The sequence below is a fragment of the Salvelinus sp. IW2-2015 genome, linkage group LG27 (genome assembly GCF_002910315.2).
Source record: "Salvelinus sp. IW2-2015 linkage group LG27, ASM291031v2, whole genome shotgun sequence".
Lineage (NCBI taxonomy): Eukaryota > Metazoa > Chordata > Actinopteri > Salmoniformes > Salmonidae > Salvelinus > Salvelinus sp. IW2-2015.
The window spans coordinates 11,406,303-11,422,697 of NC_036867.1; the positions used below are offsets into that span (position 1 = coordinate 11,406,303).

The window sequence follows — 16,395 nt, forward strand, 5'->3', positions numbered from 1 at the left end:
ATTTAAAGGCAATGCTACCAAATACTAATTGAGTGTATGTAAACTTCTGACCCACTGGGAATGTGATGAAAGAAATAAAAGCAGAAATAAATAATTCTCTCTACTATTATTCTGACATTTTACATTCTTAAAAKAAAGTGGTTATCCTAWCTGACCTAAGACATGGAATTTTTACTAGGATTAAATGTCAGGAATTGGGAAAAAYYKWGTTTAAATATATTTGGCTAAGGTTTATSTAAACTTCCGACTTCAACTRTATGTAATCAATATATATTAGTGTTTTAWTTTTTATGAATTCTTTACAAATGTTTCACTTTGACATTAGAGARTATTTTCTGTAGATCATTGATAAGAAAAKTACACWTAAATCCATTTTAATCCTACCTTGTAACACAACAAAACGTGGACAAAGTCAAGGRGTGTGAATACTTTCTGAAGGCACYGTATAAGTGCCTGTTGGTACAATAAAGATGATTAAAAAACAAACTAACAAAAGATGGAAAATTTCACAAAACCAGACAATAGTACCAAAACCACATAAAGGGTTATGGAATACACAGACATTCCTTTATACTGAATAAAAAAACATGGCGTGTTAAGCCATTTTTGTATTTTCTAGCAAATTATTTTCCAAACTGATTAGGATCACTTTATTCATCATTTGTACACAGGGTTCAACCATTTACCTTTCACTTTGTCCTAACTCTTCCAAAAGACACACATACAAATACTGAATTGAATGCAACAAACATGTCTCTGTCACTAGCAAACACAWTCATGGGTGGTAATTCCAACAWTMACTRTCAGRCACTCTGGGATATATGCAGATATTTACCTACATTAGCATMTATCCCAGTGTGCCTTTAGAGTGAATGTTGGAAATACCACCCATGACTRTGTTTGTTAGKGATAGAGATTAATTGATTGCGTTCACTTGCATGTGTAGTTTCTATCTTCAAAAAGATTTCCCACCTCTTTACATTGTTGTGTTACAAAGTGGGATTAACATGTATTGATTTTAATTTTTGGWAATGAGCTCCACCAAATAGTCTGTAATGTCAACGTGGAATAAAAATTCAAATGTTAGTAAAAAATATATRTGAAACTAAAAACACTAATATATCTTGATTATGTAACTATTCAACCCCCGAGTCAATACATGTTAGAGTCACCTTTAACAGCGATTACAGCTGTGAGTCTTTCTAGGTAAATTATTTGCACATCTGGATTRTACAATATTTGCACGTTATAATTGTACAATTCTTCAAGCTCTGTCAAGTTGGTTGTTGATCATTGCTACAGAGACATTTTCAAGTCTTGCCATAGATTTTCAAGCCGATCTAAGTCAAAACTGTAACTAGGCCACTCAAGAACATTCAATATTGTCTCAGTGAGCAACTCCAGTGTACAGTATATTTGGCCTGGTGTTGAAGGTTATTGTCTGTTGGAAAGCAGACAACCAGGTTTTCCTCTAGGATTGTGCCTATGCTTAGCACTATTCTGTTTCTTTCATTCATAAAAAGAAGCTCCCTAGTCCTTGCCAATGACAAGCATACCCATAACATGATGCAGCCACCACCATGCTTGAAAGTATGAAGCGTGATATGTGTTGGATTTGCCCCAAACATAATGCTTTACATTGAGGACATAAAGTTAAATTCTTTGCCACATKTTTTGCAGTTTTACTTTAGCTCCTCATTGCAAACTGGATGCATGATTGGAATATTTGTATTCTGTACAGGCTTCCTTATTTACACTCTGTCAATTAGGTTAGTATTGTGCAGTAACTGCAATGTTGTTGATCCATCCTCAGTTTTCTCCTATCACAGCTATTAAACTCTGTACTTGTTTTGAAGTGACCATTGGCCTCATGGTGATAGTTCACCCAAATTACAAAATGACAATGTCATAGTTCATAGACTTCTTAAAGATGCACTATGCAGAAATCGCTCTGCCATTTCCTGGTTGCAAAAATTCTAATAGTTTGCTTAATTTCAGTTTATGTGACAAAACAAGCAAGTATAGTGTAGAGAATCATTGTACCATCTAAACCGCTGTTAAAAATATTTTCCGTAACCAAAAATATTGTATTTTCAGWTGTTTGAAGCTGGTGTACAAAACTGAAAGTGAAAGAYGCAAAAAGKAMACTTAAGAACGTGAAGCATAGAAATAGCACACATCTTTATTTTACCCCAATTTCATGGTATCCAATTGGTAGTTACAGTCTTGTCTCATCACTGCAACTCCYATACAGACTTGGGAGAGGCATGGGTCCTCTGAAACACAACCCAACCAAGCTGCACTGCTTCTTGACACAATGCCCACTTAACCTGGAAGCCAGCCGCATCAAGGTGTCAGAGGAAACACCATACACCTAGCAACCATGTCAGCATGCGCTGCGCCCAGCCCACCACAGGAGTCCCTAGTGCGCGATGGTACAAGKACATCCCTGCCGGCCAAACACTTCCCTAACCCAGTCTATGCTGGGCCAATTGTGTGCCACCACATGGGTATCCCAGTCACAGCCAGCTGTGACAGAGCCTGGACTCAAACCCAGAATCTCTAGTGGCACAGCTAGCACTGCGATGCCTTAGACCACTGCGCCACTCGGGAGKMCCCCACATAGAACATATCTACCGTTTCTTAGACTTGCTTTCAATGACAATGACAGATCAATAACACACATTTCCATGTGAATTTGGTCAGGTCTGCCAAAAAGTTACATATTGCAGCTTTAAGGGTAAGGTAATTTTGGTGAACTATCACTTTAATTGGAACAAAATAACCTAAATGGAAATATATTGCATCCCAACTTCTCATAAGACAACATACAAAACATGCTGCATACAAAGTAATGTATATAATTATAATTATATGATTTAAAACTAAGTTTGCATTAAATTTCAATTCGAAATGCATTAACTCAGTAACTTTCACAATTGCACAATTATAATACAATTCAAGGATGGAATTCCATTCCAAGGATGCTTTTCTTTTCTAATTCAAATTGAATTCTAACACAGACAGTCTAAATTCCAATTCAATTCAAATTAAATTCCAAGGATGTATTTCTTCTTCAATTCCAATTCAATTAATATTCAGACTCTTTAAATTCCAATTCAATTGGTTCATGATCAATTCCAATTCAGACAGTCTACATTCCAATTCAAATCCAACTCCATTTCAGGGATAATTTTCTTTTACAATTCCTATTCAATTCTAATTATGTTTTTTGAAGATCGCTACAACTCCAATTCAACTCTCCAACTCCTGCTTGAATTCCAGAATGGATTTTGGAATTTGAAATTAATATGGAATTGACCCCAACCCTGATATCTACATTGTAAAGACTATGTAGACAACTAAAATATGGACCCACATATTCCATCTTGAAAAACTGGCACTTCAAAATAGTGTAATAATATGACAGTTACTTGCATGAAAACAACTCAAGATGTCAAACAGACCAGACTGATTTAAATTTGAGAGAAATGCAATCTATGTCAAAGTCTTCCAACATTCAGTCAAAAGAAATTCTGCCTACATCCTTCACCATACACATGAAAGTTCAAATACACCTGACCTTCTGAAATAGGTTTTCCCCCTGGTCACTCCTTCCCTTTCTCATTGGAAAGTATTGAGAGAGATATTTCACAAGTGATTTTGGTTCTCTCTCTGTAATAGTGTCTGCAATCATTGGTTGTCATCTCAGCAGGAATTTCAGCTGCCAGGGACTTTCTGAACACCAATAGGGAGAAATAACTACTCGACTGGCCTTCCTGGCGGAATTAGAGGCTAACCAAGTCCTTCTAGCCTGGCCCCTGAGTCATACATCAGCCTATATTTAGTTAATAGTCAACCCTAGTTGGAAAGATAAAACACACAAGAACTGGCACGAGCCAGAATGGCTCATAGGAGCAGATCTCCTGTTTCTGCATGAGGCASCTTGATGTACAAGTACACCCCCTGGACAAGATGCTAGTCTATCGCAGRGCCTTACCCCAATCTCTCTTCTTAATTCTGAGTGCCAAGCAGAGACGCATCGGSTCCCATTTTATGACTCTGGTATGACTCGGCTGGAGATTGAACTCCCATCCTTCCAATCTCAGAGCAGACACTCTAACCACACTCTACCGTGGAAACGGTGTAAYGGTGTGGGGAATGTTTACCTGGCACACGTTAGGTCCCTTGATACAAATTGAGCAACGTTTGAACGCCACACCTTGTAGAATCCATGCCTCGAAGAATTCAGGCTGTTCTGTAGGAAAAGGGGGGTCCGACCCAATACTAGGTGGGTGTACCTAATAAACTGGCCACTCTTTGCAATTCTGTCCTCTTTTAATCTGATATTAATACTATGTATCACTCAGGAAAACTTGACAACACAGACATACTCGTGTACGTAATCTGACATGTCTATGGAAAGTACATGATTTTCACATTGATGGTATCTGACATTTAGATAAAGACAGAAAAATGATTTGCTTAAGCCTGATGTAGAGAATATAACGAACATGATTGACATTGACAAATGAGGAGATGATCCTATTGTTAGTAGAGGTACTCTTTCGGTACTTACTGTGTACGCAAGCAGCATTGGAAGACAACGGTTAGTTATATAGTTTCTTCAGTGGATCAAGTGGATCCCAACAATAACAGAAATGGAACTCACCTTTGATACCTGTGTAATCCTTTTTCACGTATCGATAGAATAATAACAGGTTATAGGACGTCAATTATGTCTAGTTTTCTCTCTAATAACACTSAACAAACACCACAACTCATGAAGGGTTGGGTGTGTGGAGTTGGACTGTATCTGACTCAACAACTGTTACTTGAGTTTCCTGGTCTATGCGGAAGTTCAGGTCTAGACCTGTCAGTGCATTCCATCCAGAGCAGAGCTGAACACTTTTACAACACTGAGCTCTGGGCAGTGCCAAAGTTCGCATATCCACTTGCTTAACTGTAAAGTAATGGKGAGTATGTACATTACTGATAGGCGTGATTTAGCATTAAAAGTTAGAGAATAGTCTCTTTTATTTTTCGTGTAGTGCAGATCTCAATTTGAAAACAACGCGTGGCAATGAGAAACTTGAGGTGCATTGATGTTGATACTGGGAAAGGAGTGTCTGGAGAGGGGAAWAGAAAGAGAGAAGGTAGAAGCATTGCAGCGATTGTTGAGGTGTTTAGGTTCAGAGATAATTTTCTCCTTTGAAAGTGATTAACAGATGAGTGGGTGTATGCTATGACACGTCAACCTTAGGGTTTATAATGGGGAGTTGCCTTTGGCTCAATTTGACCAGAATKCTATATTACATGGTGCCAACGGAGCCAAATGATGTAGAAAACATTTAAAGTAACTGTGCAGTGCTTCCAGATTTMTTTTAAATATGACCTATAATTAATTACAATATGAGTAAAATACTTTACCTATTTAAAAATCGTATTTAAATATGCTGAAAAAGCAGATTTTCCTTGTCGCAATGGTGTGGGCATACCCCAACAAATATTGATGCGAGTAGACCGTTGTTTGGCCAGTTTAGCCAATGTGKCAGGATGACATCGTTCTCTATGAGGAAATAGCAAGCATTTTTTAAACCTCTTAAGGATCTGCCCCTTTTTTGTAAATTTTTGCCTAAAATGACATACTCAAATCTAACTGCCTGTAGCTCAGGCCCTGAAGCAAGGATATGCATATTCATGGTACCATTTGAAAGGAAACACTTTGAAGTTTGTGGAAATGTGAAAGGAATGTAGGAGAATAAAACACAATAGATCTGGTAAAAGATAACACAAAGAAAAAAACAGCTGTTCTTTTGTATYTTTTTGTACCATCATCTTTGAAATGCAAGAGAAAGGCCATAATGTATGATTCCAGCCCAGGTGCAATTTAGATTTTGGCCACTAGATGGCAGCAGTGTATGTGCAAAGTTGTAGAWKKWSYMRATAAACCATTGTATTTCTGTTCAAAATTTTGTATCAGCCCAAATGTGCCTAATTTGTTTATTAATAACTTTTCATGTTCAAAATTGTGCACTCTCCTTAAACAATAGCAAGGTATTCTTTCCCTGTAATAGCTACTGTAAATTGGACAGTGCAGTTAGATTAACAAGAATGTAAGCTTTCTGACAATAYCAGATATGTCTATGTCCTGGGAAGTTTTCTTGTTACTTACAACCTCATGCTAATCACATTAGTCTACGTTAGCTCAACCGTCCCATGGAAGGGACACCGATCCCGAAACAGAAATAGATCTATGTTTGAGATATAAGTTTGAGTTTTTTAAAGTGTTTTTTTTAATCCAATTGATGCTTTAGCCACAAATACAAGTATAAGATGAGTCAACATTATTTGGCCACGAGTTAACAGACTATTCACTTTTAAAAGTGAGATTGTCATTGGACAGGTTTATTCTGAAAACGTTAATAAAAATGTGAATGAAAAATATGTTACTGAAAGGGAGCACAACAACTCATAACTCTGAAAGATGACTAAACATACKAATATACCAATAACTATTTTGTTTTCTAAAGCTGTTTGAATATTGGTGTATATATACAGGGTATTGTGGTGTGAGTTCAGATTTGTTCAGGGTAAAGTCAGAGACAGGGACTGTAAAGCTATGAATACACTCAGGGCCATTATCTAGTAAAGCAGACACACAGACATGTATATTTATCCAAATATATAATTGATGAAAGTTATATTAAGATCCGAAATATCTTTGTCAAGTGAACCTGGCCAAGAAGACAGAACACATTAGTTACAAAATAAAATCTTGACACATCATGACTTATGTGCCCGATATTATACAATCAGTGATCATAAAAGAGCAARACTTCCTTTGAGCAACTGTAGTTAAAACCAAGATGGTTAGGATTCATTTCTGGCCAGTCACATTAAAATGCTATAAAATGATGAAAAACCTCATAGTCCATTTTCAACGTGAACTGGATTTAGGTTATTTCCCTTAAGGAGCCTAACTAAAAGGGAACTGACACCCATCTCCACCGTGGCACCCATCTCCACCTTGGCAACCAACAGTGGAAAGAACTTCACTAAAAGTGGAAAAATAGCAGCAAGCTTCCCATATTTCCTGTCCATTATTCAGCCATTATTAGCACTGGAGCTGTAATGTTTGAACCTATTTTCTCTTGGGGGCCTTTGGTTCCAATGGGAAACACAGACCACCCTCTCTCTCTGTGGCGAGAGGCTGTCAACATGTTGTGTGGTTGAACTCCATGGGGGGAAACAGAATAGCTCTGAATGAGTCTAGAGCCTTTCATCAGATGTGATGTATTAAATAAACACTTGGGGAAAGCATGTGCTCCACCCACTCTTATTTCCTATCCCAGGGGTTGAAAAACAGATGGGAGCCATAGGCTGCCTTTGCTGCCCCTATTAACTCTATATGATCGAGTAAAGGCTAACACAGTCATATTTTAGAAAGCTCTATCAGGGCCAGCTCTAGCCTKTTGGGGGCCCAAAGCAAGATTTCCTGCAATTCTACCCATTTTGCTGACATGGCTAATTGATTGACAGTGTGACCGACGTAACAACAGAAAAATTGCTGATGCACAACCACAMTACCGACTKCCAGTAAGTTGACAAAAGTTCCTAAAGAAAGTTTAAATAAAATTGTGGTCAGGGCCCCCCTAGCGGCCTGGGGCCCTAATCGACCTCTTATGTTACTTGTTCCTGAGCACTATCCAAATAAATTCACTGAATGAAAGATCACCATTGTTGAGTTAAGAAGCTATGTTTATTGTCCCTTTCCTTTCCTGTCCGTTCACCTTTCATTGACTGGATGGAGGTGGTCAGCGGAGAGGGTAAATATAAATTGTGTTGTCACCCTCGCCGGTATATGGTTTATGTCCGCTATCCATCAGATTTCAGCTCCATCCATAAACCCTATGACGAGGGAGCTATGTTTCTGCTATAGCATCCCCATACCATGTGTTTAAAAGCTGGAATCCATAGCTGTGAAACTGCCACTTCCTTTAACAATATCACAACAACAAAAATACKTTATAACAGTTTTTTTCTTCCATTGCACACAGGGGTGTCATGCACCCCAAAACTCTGAGGGGGCACAAAGTACGTGAGCATGGCGGGGGGGGATGGTCCAGAAGTTGGAGAATGTAGAATTTTTCAAACACATGAAACTGATATTTCCTGCAATCTACAGCCATAATCATTATGCTTAATTTCATGTAAAAAAAGATAAACWGAAAAAAGTACATCTAAGCATGCCTCTTAGATATATATTTCTGTACATAATGTTGAATGCTCATTTCCTTGAAACAAAAACAAGAATAAATGCCCCTGGGGCGGCCGGCGTTGTTTCACCTATTGCTTTAAGGCTCATTGGATCTATTTAAAAGCACTTGACAATAGCAAGCTTTCCGCACCATTCGCTCTGTTTATCTATAGCTGACTAATAGRAAGACGTTTGAGATCATGCTTCTGAGATATAGGAACATGAACAAACAACTTAACTTCTGACCATTGTCTGTGCAGCCTCAACAGCAAACTTAAACACACATTTAATGGAGGCAGCATTTGATACAGTGAAATGGCAGTTTGAATACAAAAATGGACTTTGACAAAGCTCTCTTTGACAAAGAGCAGTCTTGCCTCCAGTACAGGAAAGCGGTTGTGAAAATCCATACCAGGTTTCAAATAACTGCAAAAGGCCAGATGGGAAGGTGTGAGGGTTGTGGCGTACATGAAAGGTTAGGTAAGATGGCATACTTTAAAACCATTATTATTGTCTCCAGAGTGTTATTTCTCTTAAGCTATGTGCTAGTCCACACCTCACATTGGCTTTCCAAGTAATACCCTTCCAARCCTAAGTGCTGTGTGATAATCGTAAAAGCAGTTTGAAAACCCTAAAACGTGCATTGAAATRCAATAAAGTGTCTGTAAAAATGTAGTTCAACACAAAGACCCAGGTCTATGTTTTATCAAGTTATGCATACACAAATATATTTTCCAGGTGTGCAGTAGCGCCCTCTACTGCGAGGTAACATTAGCTTTCCTTCGGTCTCATATTAATTGCTACTGAACTTGGTGGGTGGAGTGAGGGTAGGCAATGCCACCAACCTTGAACCTTTCTTAAGACTGATAAGTCTGAACACTTAAAATGTTTAAAGGGGTACATTTATTAGGGAGCAGCAGGAGCAGAAGTWTAAAAGTGTCAGGGCAGAAACGTTGAGTTAAAGGGTTTTGATCACTTTGCTCTATTGACTGACTATTTTCTCCTATCATCGTGTTGTGGCAAAATAACTCAACTCAGCAAAAAAAGAAACGTCTTCTCACTGTCAAGTGCATTTATTTTCAGCAAACTTAACATGTGTAAATATTTGTATGAACATAACAAGATTCAACAACTGAGACATAAACTGAACAAKTTCCACAGACATGTGACTAATAGAAATGGAATAATGTGTCCCTGAACGAAGGGGGGGGGGTCAAAATCAAAAACAGTCAGGATCTGGTGTGGCCACCAGCTGCATTAAGTACTGCAGTGCATCTCCTCCTCATGGACTACACCAGATTTGCCAGTTCTTGCTGTGAGGTTTTACCCCACTCTTCCACCAAGGCACCTGCAAGTTGCCGGAATTTCTGGGGTGAAAAAAAAGGGAAAGAAGGCGTGGGGAAGGAAGGGAATGGCCCTTGCCCTCACCCCCGATCCAACAGGTCCCAGGCGTGCTCAATGGGATTGAGATCCGGGCTCTTCCGCTGGCCATGGCAGAGACACTGAATCCTGTCTTGCAGGAAATCACGCACAGAACGAGCAGTATGGCTGGTGGCATTGTCATGCTGGAGGGTCATGTCAGGATGAGCTGCAGGAAAGGGTACCACATGAGGGAGGAGGATGTCTTCCATGTAACGCACAGCATTGAGATTGCTGCAATGACAACAGCTCAGTCCGATGATGCTGTGACACACCGCCCCAGACCATGATGGGACCCTCCACCTCAAATCAATATATCAATGATGCTCGCTTGCTGCGGGCGATTCCCTGATCCACCTCTACGCAGACGACACCATTCTGTATACTTCTGGCCCTTCCTTGGACACTGTGCAACTAACTCCAACAGAGCTTTCAATGCCATACAACACTCCTTCCGGTGCCTCCAACTGCTCTTAAAGTGCTAGTAAAACCAAATGCATGCTTTTCAAACCGTTCGCTGGCCGCGCACCCGCCCAGCCCGACTAGCATCAACACCTGGACGGTTCCGACCTAGAATATGTGGACAACTAATAAATACCTAGGTGTCTGGCTAGACTTGTAAACTCTCCTTCCAGACTCATATTAAACATCTCCAATCAAAATCAAATCTAGAATGGCTTTCTATTTCGCAAAAAGCCTCCTTCATCACGTCGCCAAACCTTACCCTCGTAAAACTGACTATCCTACGATCCTCGCACTTCGGCGATGTCAATCTACAAAATAGCTTCCAACACTCTACTCAGCAAACTGGATACAGTCTATCACAGTGCCATCCATTTGTGTTACCAAATCACTTATACCACCACTGCGACCTGTATGCTCTAGTCGGCTGGCCCTCGCTACATATTCGTCGCCAGACCCACTGGCTCCAGGTCATCTATAAGTCTATGCTAGGTAAAGCTCCGCCTTATCTCAGTTCACTGGTCACGATAACAACACCACCGCGTAGCACACGTTCCAGCAGGTATATCTCACTGATCATCCCCAAACCAACACCTCAGTTTGGCCGCCTTTCCTTCCAGTTCTCTGCTGCCAGTGACTGGAACAAATTGCAAAAATCGCTGAAGTTGGAGACTTTTATTTCTCCTCACAAACTTTGGACATCAACTATCTGAGCAGCTAACCGATCGCCGTATCTGTACATAGTCCATCTGTAAATAGCCCACCCAATCTACCTACCTCATCCCCAACTCTTTTTATTTTATTTACTTTTCTGCTCTTTTGCACACCAGTATCTCTACTTGCACATCATCATCTGCTCATTTATCACTCCAGTGTTAATTGCTAAATTGTAATTATTCGCTCCTATGGCCTATTTATTGCCTACCTCCTCATGCCTTTTGCACACACTGTATATAGACTTTCTTTTTTCTACTGTGTCATTGACTTGTTTATTGTGTTATTGGCTTGTTTATTGTTTACTCCATGTGTAACTCTGTGTTGTTGTCTGTGTCACACTGCTTTGCTTTATCTTGGCCGGTCGCAGTTGCAAATGAGAACTTGTTCTCACATAGCCTACCTGGTTAAATAAAGGTGAAATAAAAAATTAAAAATTAAAAAATCGATTCCGCTTCATAGTACAGGCCTCGGTGTAACGCTCATTCCTTTGACGATAAATGCAAATCCAACCATCACCCTGGTGAGACAAAACCGTGACTCGTTAGTGAAGAGCACTTTTTGCCAGTCCTGTCTGTTCCCAGTGACGTTGTTGCCGGTGATGTCTGGTGAGGACCTGCCTTACAACAGGCCTACAAGCCCTCAGTCCAGCCTCTCTCACGCTATTGCGGACAGTCTGAGCACTGATGGTCAACTTGGACAGTTGTTGTTGCCAGCGTGTCCTGTAGGTATGATGTCGGAGTACCGATCCTGTGCAGGTGTTGTTACACGTGGTCTGCCACTGCGAGGACGATGCAACTGTCCGTCCTGTCTCCCTGTAGCACTGTCTTAGGCGTCTCACAGTACGGACATTGCAATTTATTGCCCTAGCCACATCTACAGACAGTCCTCATGCCTCCTTGCAGCATGCCTAAGGCACGTTCACACAGATGAGCAGGGACCCTGGGCATCTTTCTTTTGGTGTTTTTCAGAGTCAGTAGAAAKGCCTATTTAGTGTCCTAAGTTTTCATAACTGTGTCCTTAATTGCCTACCGTCTGTAAGCTGTTAGTGTCGACCGTTCCACAGGTGCATGTTCATTAATTGTTTATGTTTCATTGAACAAGCTTGGGAAACAGTGTTTAACCCCTTTACAATGAAGATCTGTGAAGTTATTTGTATTTTTACAAATTATCTTTGAAAGACACGGTCCTGAAAAAGGGACTTTTTTTTTTAGCTGAGTTTATGTGGAAAATAGCTATGCTAACAAGATTTTAATGGCTCACTGAGCTTGACTGCTTCTGTGTCATTAGCAATCAAAAGAGCAAACAACACTCAAATAATAGATATTTACAGCTGTGTGTGCTGTATGTCATTATTTTAGTGCTCCCGAGTGGCACTAGTTAAATAAAGGTTATGTAAAAAAAATTGTTAGGCAGTACTACAAAATGTCTCAAATATTCACTCAAATCAGATATTAATGACTACATGATATGCAAGCCAGTCCCAAGAGTTGTAGTCTAGTCTAATTAACTAACGAGATTGGGAGAAAGTCCAATATTAACGTTTCACATTCCTGACTTTCACCAAAGGTCTCTTCAACAAAAGATAGACTACCCTAGTCACCACCCTAGACATGGTGAGTTTGACGTGACAGACATTGGAAGGACAACAGCTGTCTCAACAATAAAGATGTCCAGAGCAAAAACCTACTGACACCTCGGACAACACTGTTGACGACAATGTCATCAGAGAGTCAATTCAGGACAAATGAGACATGCCAGTCAATAAAGGGTAAGCTGTTCTATAAATACTTTCAGCTTTTATGGAACTGTGCAATAAGATTTARTAGCCTTGGCTATAAATTGATGTTGGTAAAGGCCCAGACATTTAATTTCCTCTTCGTTATATATTTGCATAATAGCTAGTACATTATTTTTAACAAAATCAATGTTGACAATAATATTTTATTGGCAAGTTGGCATTGGAAATATACGTTACACTGCAAAGGACACGCCATAAAAAGTGACATCAAAGGATGCTATTCACACTCAAACATGATGGTTCCTCAAAGGTTCTTTGGGAAGGGTGATGGTTCAATGTGGAACCATACTGACCCAAAAAACWCTTTGAGCCCTTCAATGGTTCTTTGCAGTTAAAAAATTAGTGATCATTTAAATGTAGGGGCGGAGGTTCAATCGAATATTTTTGGGGCGTGTTTTTTTCACAGCTCTTTTTGTGSAACTGKGAGTGAGAGTGTCATTCCATTTTATCTGCTCTCTTGAGGACAATTAATTAAGTCAGTAGTTCTCTAGTCTTTCCTCATGGACCACCCAGTCGTTCCAAAGCTAGCACACATGATTCAACTTGTTAAGAAACACAAAAATAAAATCAATGAAATTTGAACAATATGACTATTAAACCAGAAAAAAACACCCTGTATGGTTCTACAAAGAACCTTTGAGATTGAGAAAGKTTCTTTATAGAACCATTCTCCTTAAAGGTTCTATCAAGAACCATAAAAAAGGGTTCTATATAGCCCCAAAAATGGATGTAACCATAGCGGAACCCTTTTTTTGGTGCTWTAGAAAATACTTTTTAATGGTTCTTTATAGAACCTTACAAGTTCCATTTAGAACCTCTTCATGTTCTTAGAAGTAATGGTTCGGCCACACCGGCGGAACCKTTCCAGTTGAAAAGGTTCCTTGAGGAACACCTCTGAACAGGATCTTCGAAGAACCCCTGTGTAAAGGTTAAAACCAGAAACTTTTTGTGATGGGAGGGTTTCAATTGTGAAACTTTTAAATAATATATTGTACAGGTGGCAGCCTATCAGATTGGAGGCGTGGCTTTCAGATGGTTATTTCTGGTCAGCCGTTAGCGTAAATGTCATTCCTGTTCATCATCTTAAGTTTGTATACTGCAAATTAAAAAGTTCCTTCAATATTTATGCATAGTGCCCTCTCTGTTTATTATCAATGCACGGTCACTAACTCTACCTACGTGTACAGTTGAAGTCAGAAGTTGAATATTAACAGTTTTCACCAAAACTGTCAAAATACTCATCAACAAATGAAGGAAGAACTAATGCAGACAAAATATCTGCACCACATTGTGAGAAAAAAACATATATACAGTTGAAGTCGGAAGTTTACATACACTTAGGTTGGAGTCATTAAAACTCGTTTTTTAACCCTCCACAAATTTCTTGTGATCAAACTATAGTTTTGGCAAGTTGGTTAGGACATCTACTTTGTGCATGACACAAGTAATTTTTCCAACAATTGTTTACAGACAGATTATTTCACTTACAACTCACTGTATCACAATTCCAGTGGGTCAGAAGTTTACATACACTATGTTGTCTGCCGCCTTTCAACAGCTTTGAAAATTCCAGAAAATTATGTCATGGCTCTAGAAGCTTCTGATAGTCTAATTGACATCATTTGAGTCAATTGGAGGTGGTACCTGTGGATGTATTTCAAGGCTACCTTCAAAAATCAAAAAGAAATGAGCAAGATCTCAGAAAAAACCCAGCACAAGTCATGGTATCTTGGACAATTTCCAAACGCCTAAGGTACCACGTTCATCTGTACAAACAATAGTATGCAAGTATAAACACCAAAGACCATCACACCGCTCAGGAAGGAGACGCGTTCAGTGTCCTAGAGATGAACGTACTTTGGGGCGAAAAGGACCTTGTGAAAAATGCTGGAGGAAGGTACAAAGTATCTATATCCACAGTTAAAACGAGTCCTATATTGACATAACCTGAAAGGCCGCTCAGCAAGGAAGAAGCCACTGCTCCAAGACCGCCATTAAAAGCCAGACTACGGTTTGCAACTGCACATGGGGACAAAGATTGTACTTTTTGAGAAACGTCCTCTGTCTGATGATACAAAAATAGAACTGTTTGCCATAATGACCACTGTTATGTTTGGAGAAAAAGGGGGTGCCTTGCAAGCCGAAGAACACCATCCCAACCGTGAAGCACGGGGGTGGCAGCATCATGTTGTGGGGGTGCTTTGCTGCAGGAGGGACTGGTGTACTTCACAAAATAGATGGCATCATGAGGCAGTAAAATTATGTGGATATATTGAAGCAACATCTCAAGACATCAGTCAGGAGGTTAAAGCTTGGTCGCAAATAGGTCTTCAAATGGACAATGACCCCAAGCATACTTCCAAAGTTGTGGCAAAATGGCTTAAGGACAAGAAAGTCAAGGTATTTGAGTGGCCATCACAAAGCCCTGACCTCAATCCTATTGAAAATTTGTGGGCAAAACTGAAAAAGCGTGTGCGAGCAAGGAGGCCTACAAACTTGACTCAGTTACACAAGCTCTGTCGCGGGAGCGAATGGGCCAAAATTCACCCAACTTATTGTGGGAAGCTTGTGGAAGTCTACCTGAAACGTTTGACCCAAGTTAAACAATTTAAAGGCAATGCTACCAAATACTAATTGAGTGTATGTAAACTTCTGACCCACTGGGAATGTGATGAAAAAAAAGCTGAAATAAATCATTCTCTCTACTATTATTATGAAATTTCACATTCTTAAAATAAAGTGGTGATCCTAACTGACCTAAAACAGGGGATTTKTACTAGGATTAAGTGTCAGGAATTGTGAAAAAACKGAGTTTAAAAGTATTTGTATCACCACTTTTTAAGGTGTATGTTAACTTCCGACTTCAACTGTACATATTACCTCAATTACCTTGACGAACCGGTGCTCCCGCACATTGACTCTGTACCGGTACCCCTGGTATATAGCCTCGCAATTGTTATTTTACTGCTGCTGTTAAATTATTTGTTACTTTTATTTTATATTTTTTACTTATCTATTTTTTACTTAACATGTTTTTCTTAGGGGCTTATAAGTAAGCATTTCACTGTAATGTTGTATTCGTCGCATGTGATATCTGTTGTATTCGGCGCATGTGACAAATACCATTTGATTTGTTTCAAATGTATCAAGAAATAATCATATTTATATGCCTAGCAATCAACAAATGTACGTTGWTTAAAGCACAACAAGCCCCAGTCACAAAGGACAGCTCCAAAAAGCCCCCTATGGTGAACAACATGGGAACGAGAAGCTCGTAGAATCATGACTCTTTCAAGATTTCAGTCCATCGTTGGCCGATAGGGGGTCCTGTGTGTCCTTTGGATTACTGACTCAAATTAACAAAATGAGTCAAAAGATTAATTATTTTAACTGAACAAGACAAAAAAAAGCCTAAGTCCATTAAAAGAGCACTACGTCTCATTGGTAAACAATACAACTGAACAGATGAACAGCATTGATTTTTACTCTAACAGGTTGCCCCAAAAAATATATATCTTAAAGCCACACCCCTACTAAGCCACGCCTCCACTCCAGGGTTCCTCCAAGAACCCATTGCTACATTGAACCATTAAAAGGTTCCTCAAAAACCCCTCAACTAACTAAAGGTGCAAATATGAACCATTGACTAGCAATGGTTCCTTGAGGATCTCCAGGTTTCCTCGAGTCACCACTAATTCTCTCTTAGGCTGATACAGAGAGACTCATCCATGCTTTTATT

The 16,395-nt window shown here is 39.5% G+C and overlaps 1 protein-coding gene across 1 annotated transcript in view; it reads right to left on the reverse strand.

Annotated features, from left to right (window-relative positions):
• apbb1ip (amyloid beta (A4) precursor protein-binding, family B, member 1 interacting protein) overlaps nt 1–4,847 on the reverse strand; it is a 29,815-nt gene extending 24,968 nt beyond the window's left edge. Inside the window, exon 1 of the mRNA XM_023973036.2 lies at nt 4,673–4,847. The gene's annotated coding sequence lies outside the window, so the exon portion shown is untranslated. The remainder of the gene's footprint in view (nt 1–4,672) is intronic.
• Nucleotides 4,848–16,395: the final 11,548 nt, after the last annotated feature.